This window comes from Polistes canadensis, unplaced genomic scaffold, assembly GCF_001313835.1.
Source record: "Polistes canadensis isolate GaletaPanama2010 unplaced genomic scaffold, ASM131383v1 scaffold_18, whole genome shotgun sequence".
Taxonomy (NCBI): Eukaryota; Metazoa; Arthropoda; class Insecta; order Hymenoptera; family Vespidae; genus Polistes; species Polistes canadensis.
In genome coordinates this window covers 714,157-739,326 of record NW_014569565.1, presented here as the reverse complement: position 1 = coordinate 739,326, position 25,170 = coordinate 714,157, and the positions used below count along the sequence as shown (strand labels likewise).

Here is a 25,170-nt window from a genome sequence, read left to right as displayed (position 1 = left end):
GAATCGAAGCTATTTCAACTCTCTCTCTCTCTCTCTCTCTCTCTCTCTCTCTCTCTCTTTCGATTTATTTTCTTTTTTTTTTTTACTTTCAAAATGAATTAAGCGCGATCGAAGCGTTTTACGGGAAAAAGCAAGCAATTGGGTAGGGCACGAAGAGGTTATTATTCGATCGAAAGCTTTCCGAAAAGCGTTCTAAAAATTCTCTGATGGTGATAATACAAAACAAAAAATGTCATAATGTACATATACATATACATATATATATATATTGAGAGAAAAGAAGAGAAAAAGAAATATAAAAGGAAAAAGGAAGGAAGTAGTGGAATTTGATACTGGCGCGGTTTGTTAGAGGGAATGGAGAGCTTAAATAGAATTTCCGTTACACGAGGATTCAACGAGCTTTTTAACCTTAAATGCGACGCGGCCGAGCTCTCACGCCAAATCGGATTCCTGTTTTTTCTTCGTTACCGAGGAGTAGTACAAATGAGCCACTCGCCACGTTTTACGACGCAAAACAACGAAAACGACTCGTTTCCTCTCCTACTCTCACTCTTTCTCTCTCTCTCTCTCTCTCTCTTTATCTATCAATTTATCTTTCGTTCTTTCGTACAATTGTTTGATTCGCAACGCTGATATCTTTTCTCCTTTTTCGGTTTTCTTGGTTTTTCTTTTTCTTCTGTTCTACTACTTCCTCCTAATTTTTTATTACTTTTTTTGTTTTTTTTTTTTTATTGTTTTTTCTTCCATTTATCTCGCGAACACGTTTCAATGGATGAAGTCCAGCTCGCGTTTTGAAAATCGTCCAGCAAAATTCTATTTGCAGACATTTCGAGATAGAGACCGAGTTCTTCGTAAACGTTCGTTGGGATGCATCGAGCTATTCCGAAATCAGACTTGAATTTTGAAAAATGTCGTCTAAGGCACGTACCACCTATCACATATTCTTTTTATATATACGTACATAAGTGTATTTACATACGTATACATTCAAGATGAAATTTTTGTAATGCTGTGGTGTGGGTGGGGGTGGGAAGGGGATCGGTTTTATGATACGGATTAAAAAATTGACTCTTACCTTATGCTATTATTTTGTATTTATTATCGATTTTGGATTTTACTTTTTTTCTTTCTAATTTCTCTGTCGTCTGTGTCGACGAGCAAAACGACACGCGGATTCGACAGCTGCCGATGAATTTTCAGTTATTACTCATTCAACGGATAGACGTATTACGATCGATGCGTTCGCATATCTCTATAGCCGGCAAATGGACCGTCATGGAAATGGATCGTAAACGTTATACCGCGTCAAATGCTTTTCAAGCGACCACTTCCGAGCCGGAGCATTAATATTAATGGACCGTAAATCAGAATACGCGCGTGGACAGAAAAGTAATTAGAAACGCGTACCACATTAGACAATTAATATAAATCGTTAAGACGATTCTCTAATTTAATCTTTGTTCACAAACTTTTGCTTTCGTTAAGTCACAGGTGAAACGAGAACATTGATAATAATCTATCGATAAGTGACCGAATAAGTAATCCCGTTAATAATCTTTTTGATGTTTTATTATCGATTCTATCAATGAAAGAGGTTTCATTCGCTAATAGTAAACGCGAATAGTGAAATCGTTAACGATTCTCTTTATACAGTTTACAATCATTTTTGTTAACCTTTTTCCTAAGCTAAATACTAGGAATTCGAACTACAAAACTGAAAAGAAAAGAGAATAAGAGAGAGAGAGAGAGATGGAGGGAAGGAAAGAGGGTAGAAAAAATAAGGGTAGTTTTTTAAATTTCGAGAATCTCGATCTTTCACGAGAAAAGCCGTATAAAGGAAGACAAGGGGAAAAATAAAAAAAAAAATAAAAAGAATAAGAAAAATAAAGAGAGTAGCCTATTCGCGAGTTGTTTATAAAAGAAGAAGACCTTCGTTGGATGGACGGTGAATCTGCAATGGCTTCCGGTTGCCCTTTTTCTGGTGCACAAAGAAAAATAGTGAGAGAAAGAGAGAGAAAGAAAAGACGAAGGACGTAAACGGTGGAACGACGAGCGGGTGAGATCGACCGATAAGGTGAAAGAGGCGGTTTAAAGAGGTTGTGGCTTGTGCGCGTGCGACGAGGAAAGAAAGAAAGAAAGAGAGGAGAACAACTTCTCGTAACTCGTTTATGGAGTTTGAATCGAGTTCTTAACGCCGAATGCATTAAAAAGTCCTTACGCAAGGACCAACGGTCGCTACCGGTCTGAATCTAATCTTAAACTCTATTTCGCGGATACGATAAGAGTGGCTGTTCTCGCCTTGTTTCCTTTAGAGAGGATTTTGACAAAAATAAGAAAGAAGAAAAGGTGTACCGATGAGATAAATATTATACAGGGTGTCGGAGGTTTGTTTGTTTTTTTTTCGTATAAACTTTATTAATCGTATTGTACGCTCAAAAATAAAAAAAAAATAATATGTTCTTTAAACGTAGATCGTTTAAAGTTTTATTAGAAAATTTATAATATACATTCTATAACTGTTTAAATGATTTGCTCAAAAATCATGTTCAGCGATTCTGTTTGTATTATTTACTATCTTGGATTGGTTTAATGGAATGATTTGAACAATGACTTGGTCATCTAAATTATTTGACTTTATTCTAATAGATTTTTACTTGTGGGGAAATGTAAAAGAACAAATTTATACAACTGAGATAATTATACTTGATATTAGGATAGAACGGATTAGGGATGACTGTTACAGAAATTAATAGAAACTTACAAGAAATTCTCCAGCATATTACAAACAGCAAACTATTATCAAACTTGTATTCGCGTATGCGATCAATATTTGGAACAGCGCACTTAAACAATTTCACGAATTTATGTTATAATTTTTTAATGTAGCGTTAAATGTCTTATAATATATTATATAACATTGTATTTTTTTTTTTTATTTTTGAGCGTATAATATGTTTGCACGAAAAAACCTCGGACACCCTATATGGTAGTATTATTTTCACGAATTAAAGGATTGGATAATATTAAGCAGTTGCAAATTACAGAGAGAGTTCCTTTTAAGAGATTAGTTGATATTTATGAGCGAAAACACGGTGACAAATTTTCTACGTGAAAACGGCCACAAAGAAACCTCAGCATACTATGTCGAGGTTTTACGACATACTGGAACTAATAGCGTCGCTTCTAAGGGTTTCTCTCGTCCTCTTAGTTTCCCGTGACTCTTTTGGAATCCGTACATTTCTTTTCTTTCTCTCGTTTCTTTCTTCAATGAACTTAGAAAAGCTTTTCAAATACGATTTACGAAGTCGCATCGAGTTCTATAAACACTTCTGTCTCCAAATCAATATCTTCTTTCTCGTATTCTTTATTCTTTTTCTCTACTTCAGGACTCGTTAAGAGACTAGGACTCACAGAGGAACTCTTCTTTCGACACTCCCGAGGCGATAGAACGTCTCCAAGTGAAATTACGAAGTAGAACTCGCGAGGGATATGAATAAGGAGGTGGTAGAGAGAGAGAGAGAAAAAGAGAGAAAGAGAGTGAGAGTGAGAGAAGGATAGTAATAAGAAGAAATACACTATAGGAACGCGATCATTGTCGACAATGTCGTAACGCGATTTAATATCAGTGGGAAGGGAAGTACAGCGAGTTCGTAGGAGAATACATAGATACGTACATACATGTATATGTATGTACATGTATATATATATGTATATATTCGAGGCTTTCACGGTATTTTCTTAACATTATGCAAAACGATTCCCAACGGAGTTACCTAAGGTACTCGGATAATTCACAAGAGTGCGCCTTGGGGTTACCACCGGCTGGATTCGTGTGCTTGAACGGCGCGTCGTTTCGGGGAAAATTTCGCATCACTCGGGGGTGTAAGAGAAGAAGAGGTAGAAAAGAAAAGGATAGAGTGAGTAAGAGAAAGGAAAAGAAAGAGAAAGAGATAGATATGTACTGATACTACATGGCTCGTCGTACCGTACCAAAGGAAGGGCCGAAAAAAGCATTATGTCGAGCCCTCGTTGGAATTATCGAGAAAGATGGAGAGACAGAAGGAAAGAAAGAGAGAAAAAGAGAGATAGGGAGAAGGGGAGAGGACCCTAGAAAGAGAAGAGAATGATGCGTGGATCGACGATCGAAGTCTGACATAAATAGGGTGAAGATACTTATTCTCTTTCTCTCTCTTTCTTTCTTTTTCTCTAGGGTCCAAAAGAATTTTTCGAACAAAAGCTTCGTTACTCGCTATATGCCTGGTGTACGGGGGTTGTGCTCGAACGTGTGATCTCGTTTGCCTTTTAAATCGAGGTCCGTTCGGAACAACGAGTAGGTACGAGCAGACGTGAAGCTGATGTTACTGTTAGTCTCTTGTCGTCGGATCTTTACTTCGACACAATATTTTTAATTCGATAACAAGCACATGAATGAATCAATTTTATTTGTATTTTTTTCTTGTTAACCCCTTGGCCTATAACCATGAGTCTGACTCGTGGCGAGGAATTTATGCATAAGATGCCGCGTATTTTTAGAACGCGTTACTAGAACAAGCGATTAGAGTTACTCAACATCGAATATTTTTCCTTTGATTGTAACATCAGTAATTGGTTTTTACATTAGTTTCTAACGAAATTGCATGATCTTTTACTTTAGTAAGTAAAGCTTCGTTACACATTCAAACGTTTACAAAAACTTTACAAAGAAATATCAGAGATTGTGCAATGCGGTAAATTGTGCATCTTTGCAATTTCTTTGAAAAGTTTTGATGAATATTTTCTATACTAAAAGTGAATAGATTTTAATGATTTTTATATTAAATTAAAGTGCACTCTTTTGTATACGCGTAGAACACCATATCGAGTTATAAAATTAGCATGTAAAGTTCAGGAAATGTCAGAGAATGCAGTGCTGTAAATTGTGCATCTTTGTAATTTCTTTGAAAAGTTTCGGTAATTATTTTTTATACTTTTTGCAAATGGATTTTAATGATTTTTATAATAAATTAAAGTGCACTCTTTTGTCTACAAGTAGAGTATGTTAGTGAGCCATAAATTGCACATATTAGTTTCTTATTGTCGTAGGTTTTCTATGCTGTCTTAATTCGCGTGGATGATTAAAATTAGCAGATTTTTAAAGCGAAGCGAATGTCGGGCCGGATACGTCGACTATCCTATTGCCAAAGACAGACAGATGCATCATCGATATCCTCGATGGTACTTAACGACTCATGAAAGGCTATAAGGCCGCTTGCTTCGGATCCTTTCCCACTGGGAAAAAATCAACATATAAATATATCTATCTATCTATCTATCTATCTATATATATATAAATATAGGTATATATTTGAGGCTCGAGTGGATATATACGGTGTATTCGAAACTTCTCTAGTGAATTCCACTTGAGAAGACTCAATAACACATCCTCGAGGAAAGGGCCGTTTGTTCGACAAACGGCCAAGAGTCCCGTTGCTCCTCGTTGGTCTTTCGAAACTCGTGCCCTAATCTTTACGACCATACAAGTGAAATAGAAAGATAAAAAGAAAAAGATATAGAAAGATAGAGAAAGACAGACAAACAAACAGAGAGACAGACAGACAGACAGACAGACAGAAAAAAGGGAGAGAATTTCGCGAGTTTGGTTTATCGCGAGAATCCGTTTCGAAATTCGCACCTGAGTTTTTAACACGGGACGTTCGAGCGTCACGCATACACGCACGATGCCAACGACCCTTATATTTCCATGAATAAAGGGGTGAAATAAGGGTGAGGAAGAGGGACAGTAAGTGAGGGCGAGTAAAAAAGAGGGAACACGGTCGTGCTTTGGAGAATGATAGAAAGAGAGAATGAGAGTTGAACTAAAAAAGGAAAGAGATACCAAATGGGAGGAGAAAGAAAAGTGGAGAAGGAACAAGAGTGTGTGTATGTGTGTGTGTGTGTTTGTGTGTGAGAGAAAGAGAGAGAATGTGAACAAATAGAAAAAAAAATAAGAGAAAGAGAGGGAGAGAGAGATAGAAATAAAGAGGAAGGGCCTAAGGGAGAAGTAACGAAGGGTGGTACCCCCACCTACTCCTTCTCCTCCTGTTTCTTCTCTTCTCTTCTCTTCTCTTTTCCTGCATCGAGGGGTTAAAGCTAAGGTGCGGTGCACACGAGGCACTACGACTACTACTCGCTTGCCGCCGGTAAACGTGAAAGAAAGATAGAGATAGAAAATGTTCGCCGGCGTCGTCGGCGCGGCGCGCCGCGCCGCGCCGCGCAGTCTCGAATCCGATTGGCCGCTCGTGAAATCCGCGCGAACCAGCGGAGACCAGTTGAGTGCGAGACCTCGAGCCGGACGGTTGTGCACGCTTAGCAGAGCGCGTTTTCTCCGCGACCGATAGGCAACGCGGTCGATTTTTCGTTACGATACACGACACACCGTTCTTCCTTCAATTATTTTTCTCTCATTGAATTTTGTCGATGTTATTATTAATATTATTATTATTGTTATAATAATTATAATAAAATATTTGCGCGATCTTCGACGTGCGAACGGACAAATTGCTGGAAATTTTCATTTTTTTTCTTTCTTTTATTACTCTCCGAGAAAATTCATAAAAATTAATCGACGTATTATCGTGTAATACACGTATATATATAGCAATCTATTAGCATTATTATTGTTATTGTTATTATTATTATTATTATTATTATTATTATTAATAGTAGTAGTAGTAGTAGCAGAAATGACAGTAGTATTATCATAATTAGTTTTTTTTATAAAAGCGTATATACGTCGTGTTTAAAAGCTCGCTGTTTATTTCGTTCGTATACGTTTTACATCGAGCGTTCATCACTAAAGCAAGAGAAACATCATCATATTTTCGTGGGACAAAGTGATAATTTTCTTCGACGTTATCTCTCTTTCTCATTCTCTCTTTCTCTTCTCTCTCTCTCTCTCTATTTCTATTTCTATTTCTCTCTCTTTCTATCATTTTTTACGAATTTCGTGCTCTCAACCAATTTTTTCTACGTCATCACCGTACGAAAAGAGGATCCGAATTTTGCTGTGGCAGGCACGTCGATTTCATTGGTACAATTGGTAAGTACACTACACTTTGCTCACGTTTTTTTATCGTTCGTGTGTCACTCGTCTGTGTGTAGGTTTTATTGGATTTTGAAATTTTTATTTCTTCTTTTTTTGTTTTTTTTTTTTTTTCTCTCTTTTTTACTTTTTACTTTTTAGTCGTCCATGACCGTTCGACGACGCAAATGTTTTATTTCCTCTCGTAAAAAAAAATAGTGATTGAATTTTATTCGTTTATGTATATTCTTTTAGAAATCTGACGTGGATCGCGTTTGTTTCAATTAGGTCATTTTTTTGTTTGTTTTATTCTTTAACGTCGAAAATTTCTCGTACTCGTGACACGTGGCATCGAAAGTTGTGGCTCGTAGATGTCATTCAGAAAGAAGATCGTTTTAATGGGAAAGTAATCTTCACTTTTGGTCGTTATAAAACGAATCATTTGAATAGCTTATGACAGTATAGATGTAAACCTTGACGTGAAGAGAACTCAACGGAGTAGTTCGCGACTAAGGGAAATTAATTTCGGCTCAATCCGTCTTATGAGTAGATATACCGTGCCATTGACGTATCGATTTTACGTGAAAATTAAATTATTTTAGGAATAAACGATCGCGGTTAAAAGTTTTTAAATAGATGAATGGCTTTCCTTAACATCGATCATGATCCATACAATTTTGACTTTTTTTTTTCCTTTTTATTATACAGACTAAAGAAATGTTTCAATAGCTTTCGGAACAAAATTGATTTTACATTATCGTAGGAATATTGTCAATGTTTATAAAATTAAATTTTAATCGTGTTACAACGTAATGTGATTACCGTTGGATTATCATAACGACATGAATAGTTATTGTTCATTCAAGTCTAACCGGTCAGTAGTTCGAGTTCGTTTGTTTTGCCAAGTAGTAGTAGTAGTAGTAGTAGTAGTCGACCGGTTATGCGAAAATGAGTTTTACGTGCAATACCACTCGCGTGGTTTACGGCTTATTTTCGTGTAATAATCGCATTCGGAAATAAGCTGATTCGTGTAAACCGGTCGGATTGTCCGCTTGTAAGGAGCACTTACTTCCATTATCGTTCACTCCCATCACCCAACATTTATTACTCGTAACATCGAATATTTCTGTTCGTAATGTTAGACTCCTGGAATTTCTTCGTAGATTTAAAGATCGAAAGAGATACAGACGAAACATTTCTTATCTTGATTATTAACTCGAATAGAGGTATAAAGTCAAAGAAAATTAAATGAAATTAGCAAGATTTCGTTTGATTAAAATGGGAGAGAAAAAGAAAAAGAGAATGAGAATGAGAATGAGAGAGAGAAATATATATATATATATATATATATATATATATATATATACATATAAAAAGAAAAGAAGAGACACAGTGTGTGGAGATAAGGAAAGAGTCAATTAAAATGTTTCCTTCATCGATTTCTATAAAATAAATACACCGTTATGAATAGATATACGAATAGAGAAAAATTTCGAATTACTTGGATAGAAAGGTCAATGAATTCTCTAATCGTGAGAGGGATAAAGAAAGGAAGAGAAAAAAGAAAAAGAGTGAGAGAGAGAGAGAGACAGAGATACTACCGAAGCGAGAAATTTCGAAGCGTTCATGAGACTCAACTCCGACGCCGAGGAAAAGGCTTTTGATGAACGTGCCATGGCATTACGCGAGTTTCTCGGCACGCGGATAAAACGGAGGTCTGGCGTTTCTGCTCTCGGAGATTATCCGCCGATAGAACTTTGACAGGCGTACCGCAGCTATAGCGTAGGGTCCTTCCGGTCTCAAAAAGCGGCTGGGATTCTGACGTGCGTTAAAACCATCTCTCTCTTTCTCTTTTTATCTTTTTCTCTCTCTTTCTCTGTCTGTCTATCCTTCGTTCCCTTTCGAGATCAAAAGGGCACGCGTATCAGTGAAAGAGACTTCGATATACTCGATATTCGCTTACCAAAGGGAACATTGCATTTTCATCGTTGTTGAAGATCTGACAATCGATGAAAATATAAAATTTCGATTACGAGTAAGAATGATAGGGAAAATAAATATTAAAAATAAGAATAGTTCTTCTCTGTTTTTCATTTATTTTTTATCTCTTATTGTTTTTCTTCTTCTTCTTAATATCAGATTAAATGATTCCTTTTTCGAACATCGGCGAATTTTCAATGTTCTATTTTATGTGTATACTACTTATACTGATCATGATTACTCCGGCCGGGTTTCTTTACTTTCCATCCGTTGTTGACGTATAGAGGGTGGAGTCATCGAGAACTTGGAAAATAATAATCGATCGTGATAAACTCGTGCGTTAATATTATCCTGTCGACAGTTAAGATTGAAACTTTTTAGAGATTTTTGTCAACGCTCTATCCATTAGTAGAATGATATTTTTCTATGAAGATATTTTCCTATCCTACGTTCATTATTTATTCGTCAAAAATAATAATTTGAAAAAAAGTCACATTTATGCTTATCGAATTTTTTTTTCGAGATAATTTATGACAATACCTTGATAAATCTTTTGACAACAACAACAACAAAAAATATGAAAAGAAAGAAAACGTTAGCATTAACTTTGGTTACGTCGGTATGGTAGTTTCAAAAAGAATGACATTGTTTCGCATCGAGCATACTATCTTTTTTTATTCTTTCGTGGGACATCGTGGAATATGGAACGAATCCTACCTCTTTTTTCGTGAAAGCATGATTCGCGAAAGGGGGTCTCGAAAAAGTATCTTTTTCGTAGAAAATTCGAGCGAAAGAATAGAAAAACGGAAAGATAAAGAGAGAGAGAGAGTGAGAGAGAGGAAGAGAAAAAGGTAGAACCTGTTATACTTACTCGCGAACTGCAGAGTGAAAAGTTTATAGGGAGTTTCTTAAATGCGAAACTGGGCCTTGGCGAAATCGAGTCCCATGACGAGTGGAAGCGAGAGGAAGAGACACTGACGAGATCGATCCACTTTGTCATCGTGAAAAGAACGTAGGAACTTGAAGAGGGTTCTTACGCGACCCTTTTTACAAAGAAAAAGAGAAAGAGACGGAAATATACGTAAAAAGAAATAAGAGGAAGACTTTCGAGATGCTTCCAAATCTCTTTCCATCTTTTTCTTTCGAATTTTCGTTGTTACTCGTACTACGGGAGCGTTTAGATGTTTACATTCGATCCTAAGAAGTACGTTGCTTAAAAGAATGGGAATTCTAATGGCATTCTTAGCGAGAAAGAGAGAGAGAGAGAGAGAGAGAGAGGATGATAGAAGGAAAGAGAAACCCGAGGGTTAGGAAAAGGAAAGGAAGAAAGAGGAAGTGCAAATGGACTTCTCTTCTTTTACTATTATTTTTATTTTTATCAAGGATGAGAGAGAACACTAGCGACACTTTATAAAGTGACTATTCGAGCCGATTACATTCTAGGGCAGCTTCATCAATTTGGATCAATTTAAAGACGAGTCTTCTTCTTCTTATCTCTCTCTCTCTTTCTTTTTCTCATTTGCTCTTACTCTATTTATCCATCTTTGTCGTGGTCGTCGTTGTCTTCGTTGTCGTCGTCATGCTCGCGTTACGTTCATCGACAAAGAATTCTTGATCGTTTAGCGAGTCCGTTCAAGCGTTCTCCAAAGCGGATGCTCTTAAGCTTATAGTTCGTTTTCGATAAGTAAAACATGTCGTTATCGTAGCACGTGCCTCATTCTTCGATCCCATTGAACTTTCGTTTTAAAGAATATAGATAGTTATTCGTCTCTCTCTCTCTTTCTCTCGCTCTTTCTTTCTTATTTTCATCGTCATTATAGTCGTGGTCTTTTCTCATATTAGAGCTCACGGAGACCTAATGAAACGGGTACGTGGAAAGTGTCGCAGGCATAAAAAGTAGCGCGTAAAGATAAAACATCGGGATACGTTCGATAAAACCTCTCGGAGGCTTCTCTTCGTCGCCTTCGTGACGACGTAGCTACGGTCCTGGAACGCGGCAAAATGACCGAGTGCAAAACGAAATAAGGAAGTAAAAATCGTTTGCTTCCCAAGACAGGAACCTGCCCTAACTTTCTTTTTCTCTCTTTTATTCTGTATTCCTTCCTTTATTTATTTCTTTCTTTCTTCTCTTTCTATCGCGGAAAGACAGTATATAGTAGCCAGAGGGACTTCAACGGGAAGACAAGGAATGAGACGACGAATCGGATAATGTGGGATATAAAATACCGTCACGATCGAGATACAAGAAAAAAAGAAATAAAAAGACTATGAGAGAGAGAGAGAGAAAGAGAAAGAGAGAGAGAGAAAGAGAAAGAGAGAGAGAAGATTAAGGTGAGTAGGAAGAAGAAAGGTAAAAGAATGAAAGAAAGAGAAAGGAATAACACGACTGCATACAAACTTTTACGATCCTCTTCGTTGATTGCTTTTTGACATCGAACTACTCGATACTCAGTGTTCGTATCTATATAGGTATGTGTGTTGTGTATAGGTATGTACAAAACATTCTCTCTCTTTCTCTCTCTCTCTTTTTTTCACTCTCACGCGTTCCCTTTAACTCTTATACGTTTTATTGCGAATACACTTTTAGCGTTGGAACGTAGCAAGAAAACGAATAAAAGTTGCAGCCCCTTTCGTGTAATTAATTAAGCGAAGGATCGTTTAATTCCACTGCAAAATGCCATCGAACGATTGACCGGTCGGTCGACTCTTGCTTGAATTCTTTCGCGTATCGACTTGTGTGAATGACGACGACAACGACGACGACGATTACGATAAATAAAAGACAAGAAAAATATAGAAAAAGAGATAAAGAGATAAAGTAAAAATCGAAAGAGAAAGAGAGAAAGAGAGAGAGAGAGAGAGAGAGACTGGTAGGTATCGTTATTGTCATATCATTAATTAAATCTCGCTTATCGTTATTTAATCCCGTAAAGAAGGATGACTGACTTATCGGTCTGCACGATGTGACCGCATTTTTGTGAAAGTTGATCGATTCTATGGCATTATTTAATTACTTATGCTGCATCGAAACACGCTAATAAAAAAGAAGAAGCAAAAGAGAGAAAGAGAGAGAGAGAGAGAGATGCATACACACACACACACACATTGTAGAACATGTAAAAAAAAAAAGAAAAAAAAAAATAGTGTAATAAAACGTTAACGACGCAGCTTTTATGAAATATCGAGGGGGTTAGGAGGAGGGAGGGGGAACTCCGTGGAGGTATTACACGATAATATCGTTTAAAAACGAACATGTGCGCGTGCTTGGTTGTTGTCTCTTTTGTCCTCGGTTTTTTGTCCTCGTATCCTATCGTGATAGTTTGCTGCTATTAATGACAGAAGACAAGGGATGTCAAACACGCGTCTCGCAATACCTTAGGATGCGACCAATTTTTAATTAAGTAAATAGTGTACCATGTTCATATATGAATTTTGATTACCCATTGATATAGGATTTAAAAAGACGGTAGAAAAAGATAATATTAAAAACATAAAAGGTAAAACGCGAACACACACAAGTAAAGTCATTATGATAGATTATTTGTCTGTCATTGCTGGTCTCCCTGCAAAAGGATTATCTAGGTAATCCCTTTTTTTTTTTTTTTTAGTTCCTTATCTTTCTTTCTTTCTTTCTTTCTTTTCTTCCCTTTCTCATGAACATTGACGCGTGAACGATGAAATTTGAACGGGTTTCGTACGGAGAACGGATATAGGAAAGAACGTGCATTACATACTCATTGTTGCAATACCGTGAGTCCAATGATGAGAAGGAGTAGGTAGTACGAGATGGGGTTTAGAAGGGTGGAAGGGGGTGGGGGGGGTTTAAGGGAGAGTCTTCTTGGGGTGATGGAACGAAATTCATTTGTCTCGCATCACTCCGACACGAGGCTTAAAAGGCCTTTCCATCTCGTCTCTTTACCGTCTCGAACCCGTCGACCGGACGAAAATTACTTGTAACAAGATTTATTTCATTTAAATGAGGATGTACGCCAGCTAGGCGCCCGAATAGAACTTTCGAAGCTTTCTTCTTCTTCTTCTTCTTTTTCTTCTACTCTTTTTCTTTTTTTATCATTTCTTTTTTTTTTCTTCCTTTTGGCGTGGTTTTTTCCTCTCTTCCTTTTCCATTCTTTTCTTTTCCTTTTCGGAAGCCTACCCGAACGTTAAGGCCCGTACTCAACGTCGAATGAACGAATCGACGTTTACGACGTTTGGGGTCGAATGAATTCGGATGGAAGATCGATTATTCTTCACGGTTTCACGTTTCTTCACTATGTAGGACCAAAATACGAAGACGATATTATATTAGAGTTGTTTAAATTTGACGTAAGTGATGCGCTTACTGTAAATCGGAAAAAGCGACACGTTTGTATGACCTAATATCATAGGGGATAAGAAATTGTAGAGAAAAATCTAACATGTGTATTATATCTTTAAGTAAGTATTTATCTATATAATATATTTACTTTATATATTATATTAATCGAGAGAGAGAGAGAGAGAGAGAGAGAGAGAGAGAGTCTCTGAGATTTTCGTCAGAATTAGGTGTCTGTTTGAAGGTAAGAGAATCAATAAAAAAGACTATTATGCGAGAATATGCAGATGTGCTGTTATACACGCACATCTGTTTGCCACCTGATAACTATCCTCCTTCCTTACGCCTATTTTAACCCACACCCCGTGCTCTTTAAACTCGACGTGTATTCGGATTTACGATCAAATTGCGGTGTATTATTTTTTGGATTAATAGCCAACGGGAAAAAAGGGATTTCCGATATGTGTTTTAGAGTAGGAGTTCGAAAAGTAGTATAATTATTATTCGTAGAGAACGTCTTCCGTCTCTCCGCCCTTTTTTTCTGTTTTTTTTTTTTTTTCTTTTTTTTTGTTTCTTTTTATTTCTCTATCTCTATCTATTTATCTCTAACTTTTTCTCTTTCTCTATCTCTCGGTGAAACTTGAAGAACTTTAAGAATTTATATGTCGAACGTAAAATCATAGCGGAGAGAGAGAATATTATGGCTATCCTTAGTGCCGAGCCCTGAATATTTCATAGCTTCGGGCGTTTCTCGTCGAAGTGCCAATTTGTGCGTTGGCTCGAATTCGCGCGCGGTTCCGATACGATGTCCGCAATCTGCATAAATTGGGTTGTTACTTTCGTAGAGAGCTAGAGATGCTAGAGACAAAGAGAGAAAGATAGAAAATAAGAATAAGAAGAAGAAGAAGAACAGAGAAAGAGAGAGAGATAAAGAGCAAAGAAAAAAGAAGAAGCGTGTAAGTTAAAGCCAGTTGCCTCCTGAGAAAGTTCGGGCCTCTGATTTATAAGGCGACATAACGCCAAACTTTTGCTTAGCTCGAGTACTTTCTCCCTTTTATTTCTCTCTATCTTTCCCGAAAGTAAAGAAAGAACCAACCGGAAAAAAAAAAAAAAAGAAAAGGATGGAAAGAGAAGTGGTGTTGTACACCGTCGAGATATAATCCAAGAAAGAATCGTTCCCATCTATATCGGAGTTACGAGCTTGGAAAAGTATATTATAAGTCGATACGTTGGTCGGAAAACGATCGGTAGTTTGCTCGTTAAAATCGTCGAAACGATTTGTTCTCTTTCGTTCGTTCGTTCGTTCGACTTCCGTTTTCGCGGTTTGTCGATCGCACGATTTTTCTTTCAGGAGTTTTTTCTCGATTGCTTGCTTTTTTTGTTCTATTTCTCTCTCTCTCGTTATTTCTTTTTATTTTAATCAACTCCCAACACGGAAGATCTATTTTTATTTTTTTCAAAAGATTCAAACGTTCCCTTTTTTTTTTTTTTCTACGTAATACATAAATATCATACTCATGTACATTCGCATATAACACGCTTTGGCATTTCCCTTGATGCCAACGCAAATGGATGATGGGGTCTTTGGTTCACGATGCATGATGAATCTTAAATATTTTGCCTGTCATCGAGACCATCATGACAAGCCTCGCCTTACGATATGCACTTCCGGAAAAGAACATTCATTGAGACCTAGTCTAAGTTGTCACGATTGAAGACGACGTGAGATCGTCCCTATCTCTCTCTCTCTCTTTTTCTTTTATTTTTTTTTTATTTTTTATCCTTCTCCTACTTTTCTGTTATATTTTTTTTTGTTTTTTTTGTCATCCACAATGACACGTGTTCCTGACATCCGTCGTCGGTCGCTGCGAACGACACGTGTCGGAACCACGCGAATTTTCGTAAACGCGTATGCAGTCCGAATTCGATGGCTCGCTGACGCAGAGATTTTCATTGTGATCCGATCGTGATGGATTAATTTGTTAAGCGAACGAACATACCTCTACGTATTTTCCGTGCATCTATCTCGATTTATCTTCGATTATCGTAATATCGAATATTCTTTTTTTTTTTTTCAACGTAGTATTCGAATTATTTTAATCAGTTTTATAGATCGCGTACGATAACTTCGTAGAATTTTTGTATAAAATTGGCAAGCAAGCAAGCAAACAAGATAGATAGCTGGTAAAATATTTAACAGCAGTTAGTTGTATGGAAAACGTTGTGCTTGACTTAAGTCGAAAATGTTTATACGTCGATCGCATGCATTTATCGTGCGATATGAGGAATGCTTATGTTGATATTTGAATGCGAGTACATTTAACCGAGTGCTTTTCGATACCATTGAAAATCGTATAGAGTCCAAAGAGAAATGTATTCTTTCCGCATTTCACACAAATGTTGACGTCGATTTTAAACTGTATCCTGCAAACATAAAGGTGTGAAAAGCATCAGTCGGTTTTTTTTTTCCTGTACGTTTTGTTCTTCCACTATGACAAGACCTTTCTCTCTTTCTCTCTGTTCTTGCTGTTTTGTCTTGTTTTTTCTTTCCTTTTCGCACATTTTCATTATTTTAACTAGTTAACTGTGAAATTTGATTTTAAATATTTCTAACAGTATGCGTAATTTAAATCAATCAATGACAAGTATACACGTCAAACGCAGGGCAAATTGCCATTATTATAAATTTTAAGAAAGAAGTCAAACTAAACGAGAAATTATTGTTATTAAAAACTTCAAAATTGTCAAAGAATAATAATTTGAAAAAATGTCATCGTTCTCAGTGTGGTATTTATCAAAACATGGTTACCAGATGTATTAGAGAAAATATTCGACACAGTTTGTAAAAATCAATAGAATGTATGGAGTATCAATCAATATAACAAATCAAACATTTTGAAAATAAAATACGTAGAAGTTTTGTAGGTAATATAAACAAACAAACAAAAAAATAGTTATCAAATGACATTTTTATTCTTTTTTATTTGGAATGTAGAATTTTTCTAATCAACGATAGTTTTTTATTTAACACGACAAATATATACACATCAACTGCACCGCGAAATTTGATTTTGGATTGACGTGTATATTCATGCCGGACGCAATTAAAAATGAGTCTCGATGTATGTGCAATATATTTAAGTATAAAGTAAATATTATATAAATAGATAAAAAACAAATCCAGGTTCAAGAGAGTTGGTTCGTCGTTTCTCTGTTATGCGAGTTCGTTATTTTTATTTCTTTTTCTATGTAGTTAAGTAGTACTTACTTACTTACTTACTTACGTCTCGGTTGATTATCACAAACGGCGTGTCTTTATCATACTCATCCTCTTCTCTTCTCGTTCTTCGTCGTCGTTTTCATTCTCGTTGTCATCGTTGTTGTAACACACAACGTCGATTTCTATCAGAACCTTCATCGAACGAAGTTCTGTAGTAACCGTGAAGAAGGGATTAAATGAGAAACGCAGAGAGGTTCTTTGGCGGACTTCAAACGTTAATACCGGCACATTTCTCGCATTACTTGCGTCGTAAAACGTTTTGAAAAAATAAAGAAAAGAAGAATGAACAGAGAGAGAGAGAGAGAGAGAAATAGAAAGAGGGAGAGAGAGAGGGAGAGAGGGAGAGAGAAAAAATATTCAAGTGAGCTTTTTACGTAGTTTGATTTGAATTTAAAATCTTCAAACGCTATCTTACATTAGAGTAATTTTCACCTATCCAGTTTCACGGCGATCATCGTTGAAAACTATGGGAATCCGTAGCAGGATTTTCTTTCTCTACTTTTCGCCGTTTCATTGGAACGTTTGTTTGTTCCGTTAAGAAGAAGAAGAAGAAGAAAAAAAAAGTATGCAAGTCTATCTTCTTATCTATTCCCGAAGTAAGGAGAAGTGGTTAACGTTACTTCTACGTAATCTTTTTCATTTCTATTTTCAACAGTGATTTTATCGACGCTAAAGATCATACGAATTAAGAAGAAAATGAGAAAGTTAATGGTATGGGAATGTTGATCGGTACAAACGTTCATTAAAATAATGACGATTATGGTATAATCGGATATTGGTTTAGTTTGAAAAAAGAAAAATAACGTATTAGATTTTCTAATGAAATCTGTTAATACGAATTGATCGAGGAAAATGTATAATAGGAATAACACGAAAGTTTGATGAGTATATATATAGTATATGTTACATCGATTTGTATGTGTGTATGTATGTGTATGTATTTTTCTACGTGTATGTGTGAAAACGGACATGTAACTACGACTACGTTGTTCTGTTCGTACATGGTGCATAAATTATATACGCGATGCAATGGCTGTTTCATTGCCGTACGCTATTCTCAGCCCGCGGCTGCGTTTTGCCGGAATTAGCGACGACGTACGCGTTAATTTCACTTCGATACCATTAAGCGACGACGTGTTCTACCACCGTGAGAGAGAGAGAGAGAGAGAGAGAGGAAAGAGAGAGAGACTCGAAGTATGCCGTACGTTGTACAGCTTCCGAAGGCATTCAACTGATGTGAGTGAGCAAACGCTTCGATCTCGTTTTGGATCTACCGTTCTTGAATGATTTCTAAAACGATATCTCGAGCATATAGTTAATAGCAGGTATAATATATATATGTATATACATGATTCTTTAATAATTAACTTGTTTTCTTTGCTACTTACAAAGTCAACGATATTTCAAAAGTCTATTTTATGAAAATTTATAGCCGAACATTTGAATTCTACGAAAGTTTTAAATTTAATTAATCAAATTAGAAAGTTTTCCTCTTGTTATTTTCGAGACACTGTGAGTGAAAGAGAGTTTCTACCTTTTCTTAGCGTTGCTTTTGATTTCTATACAAGTTTAAGTTATACGTGCTACGCATGACAAAGAAAGAAAGAAAGAGAGTCAAAAGAGAGCCTCGAAATGACGACGTTTGTGAAGCGTGCGAGATAAGAAATCTGGTACGTCTGAGGTAGTAAGCAAGTAGATCTCGTTTCTCTTCTTTTATAATTTTTTTTTTTTCGCGAACGTCTAAAAGGAGAGGGGCGAGGAGGGAAGGGGGGGGGAGTTAGAAGGATGGGTTAAGACTCTTTTCGTTCAACTTTCTCATACTTTTATCGAAACTCGTGTATGCGAGAAAAGGACCGAAACGATAGGAGAAGAGTCGAGAACGATAAAGGAGCAGCAACGAGAGGATTCGACTAGTATTTCTCTCTCTCTCTCTCTCTCTTTCTCTTTCTATCTATCTATCTATCTCACTCTTGTACACTAGAATCTCTTTCCATTCCCCTTGACGACGAGCTTATTTCGCGCAAGCACGCCTTCCTTCATCCTTCTACTTTGGTCTCTCTCTCTCTCTCTCTCTTTATTTTTCTTTCCATCTCTTTCTATTCGTATTCGTCGTCTTCTTAACTTCACGGTGTCGCGAGCTTTTGCAGAGAAATACAGCTAAACGCTTCGCGGATTACGACTCTAGGCACTTTCCACGTAGGAAATCGTAAGTAGTCGGTGGAAGAGGTAAGAGAACTGGTGGTACTCTTTTTCTCTCTCTCTTTTCATCCTATTTATCTCTCTTTCTCTTCTATTCTCTTCTCTTTTTTCCGTAAGATCAATGCGGTCGATAAACTACCCATAACTGAACTTATTCTTTATTCTTTGTCACAATCTTGAAAAAGTGGTTCAAAATAAAAAAGTCAAGAGAAAGAAATTGAAAGACAATTGATACGTTTGATAAACTATATATCACATTGAGTTTCAAGTAGTCTTTCTTTTTTTTTTTTTTTTCGTAACGTTTTTAGCATGGAATCTCGTATGATCGAAATTTGCAAAATTTCGTTGGCTCGTAGGTAATTTGCAGACGTGCTTGGAAATGAAACGTTCTCTTTTTCATAAGCTATCGTTACAATGGTAGTTTCAACGTAACACGAACTTTCGTGCCAGTACGCGGTGTCGTTAAAGGGGATAGCCACACTATTAACGTCATAGAAATTTTCATATATTATGTATTAGAGGATTTATTCTTTCTACCACTTCCTTTTTTTTCCTCTTCTTCTATTCGTTTTTGGTTTTACGAAAATCCTCCTTTCTTTTTCTAATCTTGTTGTTCCTTCGAAAAACTTTCCTATGTATAGGTACTTACGTATACATATTTATATTGTAGTTTTTTCAAGCAAGTTTCCAAGCAAAATGATGTGACACACACACATAGGAATGGATAGTCGAAAAAAGCTAACAGTAGGAGGGTGAATTCTTTCGATCAGTGGTGTATCCCGATAATGACGGACGTCGTCGCGACGTGTCGCCTCGGGGGGCACGTTTAATTTACAGAAAGAGGGGAAAGAAAAAAAAAAAAAGGTAGAAAAGGAAAGCAAGCCGCCTAGCCGCCCTATAGTCCGGTTTGGTGGGGTTGAATTATTCATGGTACCCCGTGGAACCGATGCTAAAAGAAAAGGATAGAGAATGAGTATTAGAGAGAAAGATAGAAAAAGAGAGAGAGAGAGAGAGAGAGAGTGAGAGAGAAGGGGGGGGATGGGATAGCGATCGTAAATTTCAATTTATAAAACTGTTAAGCATCATCCGTAGCCGAGTCCAGTTACCTGAAAGAGTCCTTCCTACCTACTTTTTAGGGCATCACCATATATTTTCACCATCGCGTATCGATCTTCTCTCCGGTTATTTCCCTTTCTCTCTTTTTCACTATCTTACTCACGTTTATTCGTTACCTAGTGGCATATACGTATACGATTCCACCTGTCTGTTTTTCCGCGCTTTCGTCGTCCTATACTCCATAAAACGAGCCCTAGCTTCGTTCCCGTGGGGACTCGGTAATGCTCGACAAGAGGATGAGGAATGCCTATACGTAGTAGGCGTATGGGATCACCTACACGCTCATTTTCATCGAAAGCTTTAATAGTGTGAGGGCGTTTTTGTGTGTTTCACTTGCGTGTTCCTATGTGTATGGGTGTATATGTATATATATATATATGTTCCACTCTATAGGGGGTAGTTCGCATACCTTAAGCGGTGGCTTTCCTTCCCACGTTTCACGAGGGGTGAAAATGTGCCCCCGGCGTGCATCAAGGGTAGGTAATTGTTTTGCCCTGGGTATTTCTCTCCTCTTACCCTCTCTCTTTCTCTCTCTTTCTCTCTCTCTCCTATCTATACTCCTTTCGTTTCTGTAGCACGTTTTCTCTCTGTCCTTTACTTATTTTTTCTTCTTTTTCTCCCATCAGAATATGCCAACTATTAAGGATAAAGAAAAAAAAGGTCGCACGGGGTATTAAGTCGTTTCTTCTCGGAGCAACAATTTTTCTCCTCTGATCATGATACTCAAAGGAACTCTCTGTGCCGTGCTAAAGAATATAACGCATTCGAATGGGTTTTTAAAAGACTCGTAGTTTTTAATACGTTTTCCTTCGTCTTCTAGAAAGGAAGACAAACATGGTCTCTCTCTCTCTCTATCTCTCTCTCTTTCTCTTTCTTCCACACTTTCTTCATGCTCTTTGCCAAGTTTTCTTTTTTCCTTTTCTTGTTTCTTTCTTTCTTTTTAGCAATAACAGTTTCCGGTCCCTCGTCGGGTCTCCGAGGAGCTCGTTAATAATCGTTAATTACGAGACACGCTTGAACATAAGTACATACCTGTGTACGTTTAAAATACGAGGATATTAAGCGAGAGATCAGCAATGAAAGGGACGGAAAGAAACACGACGTTCTTTGTACATCGTTATATCTTCACCGATCGTTTTTCATAAGAAGTATATTCTTTTATATACATTGGCGAGAGTAAATAATAATAATAATAATATTAAAAGCTAAGCCACGAAAATTGCGTTTAGTGGTTCCTTTTATTACATGTTTCTCGATACGTTCATATTTTTGGCACGTATATTCGTGTTATAGAAGAGAGCTGTTCTTTTCTGAAAATGTAAATTATCGCGATTCGATAAGCACGTTCAATATTTTCCTATCATCTTTACCGATCCTATCTTTTCCTCTTTCTCTCCTTCTCTTTCTTTTCTTTTTTCTTTTTTCTTGGCCCAGTTTTCTTCGAGAACGATCGAGTTACCAATGCATCAACGCTTTCTCCTACCTCTTAGCTCATGTATATATCCTACCATTTGACATCAGGGTCAGCGCTTCTGTATCTCTATTCTTTCCTCTTTACTATTTTTCGGGCTTTCCGTACACGGACTGCATATAATATTTTCTCTAGTCGTTTCCCTTCCCCCGAAATATATCGCGGTCTCTTTTTGTATGTATTGCGACTATCCCAAGGGAAGATCGAAAAGGATGACACTAAAAATGGAATACTGCAGGTATCCGAGAGTGTTCTAGAAAATCGCAGCTTCACAGTTAGATCATTTATCATAATTCACTATAGTTGACATATTTCTCTCTCACGTTTTTATTTTAACTCTTCTTATCTTCATCACTCTTGTCACCCATTTTTATTATACTACTTATATTATTTTTATTATTTTTATTATATATTGTTAATTGGATTTTAAAAAATATCTTTCCCAAAAGACTAGTTTTTTATTTTACCTTATTTTTGTTCTTACTTTTTTTTCTTCTTCTTCTTATCTTGGTTTCTTCTTTTTTCTTTTTTTTTTTTTTTTTCTACAGAATATACGTGGTGGCTGATCCAAGTTATCGCAGCATCCCTGCTTGGAATAAAAAATATAGTTACGAGACTCGTGCCCGATCGCTATCTTTACCGTAAAAGCGTACATCTCGTTCGTGTTTCTCGTGCTTGGCATGTCTCTTTCTCTCTTCCTCCCTCTCTCTTTCTCTCTCTATCTTCGTTTCTCTCTTTCATGTGTGTACCCATATGTCTATGTACGCGCGACGACGACAACACTTAACCGCCTAAGAATTCGTGCGAACGATGGGGGTGTACGTATGCCGGTGGCACGTACATACTTCATCCTACGGCAGAGCCATGCATTATTATCATGCCGAAACTACAGGAAGGCTTTTTTAGAATCCTTAGAATAGTAGTGGCTTCTAGACGTCGTATCGTGCTGAGATAGTCTTGTTTCAAAGTATTTCGAATATTCGTTGTAAGACGTGTGGGATTCGAGATCGATTTTAAAAAGAAAATATATATATATATACCTATATATTTTTATTATTATTGAATTTATCTAACGTGACATAAATCGTTAGAAATATTTTCATATAATATTAAAATATATTTCATAATAATACGTATGGGAATTTTTTGAGAGATATCAAAGTATTTTGATTATAATTGAATTTATATTTAGTGTGTAATTCTTATGGAATATACGTATTATAAACATATATACGATATAATACGAATATATTTATTATATTGAATATTTTCTTATTCTTAATATTAATAAAAATGAATAGTCATTTTTAAGTAAAAATTTGATCGTCAAGTCAAGGGGTATAATCGAGAATACGGATAGTGTGAGACGACGCGTGGCATCTCTTTTAGTAGGAAGTTAAAACGACATTTAAACGCGTCCGCTCGTGGATGATATATACATTTGCCATCGTAAAAATGTGTGGTGGTCGTGTTCGTGTTCGTGTTCGTGCTAGCGGCTTGCGGCACGTACGCGTATATTCTAAATTCAGTCCGAACCACTGGATGGGTCGCGATGAAACTTTTATGAAAACTCATGCATCCGTTACGGATGTGACACGAAGATTTGCGGATCGCCGTTTGTCTTCGTTTTATGACGGCGACTCGCGAGGATATATAAAAAGGGAAATCACATTGTGTCCTGGGATTGTTAATAGAAAAAATGTATATAAAAGTTCTCGTTGCTTTTGATAAGCAAGTTTTTTTCCTTTTCTTTTATAATTTTTTTTAATCTTTTAAAAATATTCTTTATTCACGTTTGAATATTAAAGAAAGAGAGAGAGAGAGAGAGAGTCGGAAGTGAAAAATATTACGTTTGTTTATTCTTAATCAACGTTGGAACAGTATGGAAAAAAGAAAAAGGAAAAAGAAAATTTTAATATTTTTCACGAGATATATATACAATAGAGTAACACGAGATACGAACGCTAGAACGTTTTACGTAGAAAAGTGCGCCAAGCGCTAAGAGGGGAATGGAATCTCTGCGCGAATGTGTAGAAAAGGGGAGCGCAAATGTTGCTGTCATTCTAAATTCCAGAAAGAAATGAAATTTTGCTACTCTCGTACATATATATATGTGTATACGTAGATACGTACCTACGTACCTACCTACCTACCTTCCTACCTACCTACCTACCTACATACCTACCTACCTACCTATGGAAGAATTGAACTGCGAGCGTGGCATGCCGACAAAATCGGCAAAATGAATGAAACCGAGGAAAGAAGAAAGGTCGACGCAAACGCGACACGCAAAGAGAAACCTTTGGAAAATGTATGATTATTATTTAGGTATAGGTACCCACATATATAAGTACGTATACAAATTGTTTCCTTTTTTTTCTTTTTTCTTTTTTATAAACGTGTGTTGCACTAATTGTGACGTTAAGAAAATCTCATGTTTAACATTTGCTCGATAAATACTTTATCTTGAAATAAATTTGTAATATATTTTATTTGTTTTATTCAAAGCTATAATTATTATTCGTTTATTAATAAAACAATATTTTTACAAATAATCCAATAGGAATAATCGAAGATTATTTAATGTTGCATAAAATCGATTATAAAATTTTTATCTAAATTTCATAGAATTTTAAAATGTACTCTCTCTGTCCCTCCCCTCCCCTCCCCTCCCACGGGAAGAAATTATTAAATAATATACGTAGGTATAGCATAATATTTTAATGCAACACTTCGTATACGTATAGTTGCACGTAGTCGTCGTAACCACCTTGTTTAAAATAGAATTACCTTTCAACGTTGTTTCTCACGAACATATAGCATCAAGATAATTGGTTCCTTTTCTTAGTGAAAACCTTCCGTTTAGCATATACGCCTGTCCGTTATCGCGAGGGATTTAATCAAATGTATCTGAAGGAGCGAGAGCTTACGGCGCTATCTTGCGTTCTTGCAAGTTACACACGTTACCGACACCTCGACGAGCGTGTTATTCAACGGTGAAACGAGTTAACTGCAAATCGTTGGGCAGTTTTGCAAAGTACAGACTAACATTTATAAGAACTTTTTCTTCGGTCCTTGGCAATATTTTCTTTCTCTTTCCTTTTTTTTTATCATTATTATTATTTTGCACTTCTCTGTTATCGATGTGTTAATTTTCTACAAAACACGTTGTAACTATACCAATACGTATTAGTATCGATTACAAGAATTTAACTTAGCACGACGTGTTTGTAAGAGTCTCTCTCATAATATCTATGAAGTATATTATTTGAAATTTCAACGAGAGAACTAGTTAATAGAATGACGATATATCGAGGGAAAACGCCTTAATACACTTAGGAAAAGTAATAAACAGGCGGGAACAGAAATAGTAACAACTATCTAACTATATAACTATCTCAAACTTGATCTAACGTAAACGCAATGTAACGCTCGAACAATTCGCGTTTTCTTCTTGTCGTATTTCGATTTCGTCGATACTATTTTATTATACTTAACCATCCGCTTCGAGAGATCTCGAGCCCTTCGCGGTATTTCACTCGATATCTGAACGTTATAGCGGTCAGTGAAACTGACTCCATGATATTGGCTATACTTAAATACACAAGAGGTGTAGTTAGTTATACAGGTCAGAAGCTAGCAGGGTATCACGCTTTGCGAAAGGCAATTTCGAGAACTGTTATTCATAAAATGATAACGGTGCGCGTGACTATCGTTGTACTGCAGAACGAGGATAACGCACTGTGGAGAGA

The 25,170-nt window shown here is 36.5% G+C and overlaps 1 protein-coding gene across 1 annotated transcript in view; it reads left to right on the top strand.

Annotated features, from left to right (window-relative positions):
- The first annotated feature begins 6,686 nt into the window (after positions 1-6,686).
- Positions 6,687-25,170, top strand: part of LOC106793763 (protein slit) — a 367,043-nt gene continuing 348,559 nt past the window's right edge. Inside the window, exon 1 of the mRNA XM_014760952.1 lies at positions 6,687-7,078. The gene's annotated coding sequence lies outside the window, so the exon portion shown is untranslated. The remainder of the gene's footprint in view (positions 7,079-25,170) is intronic.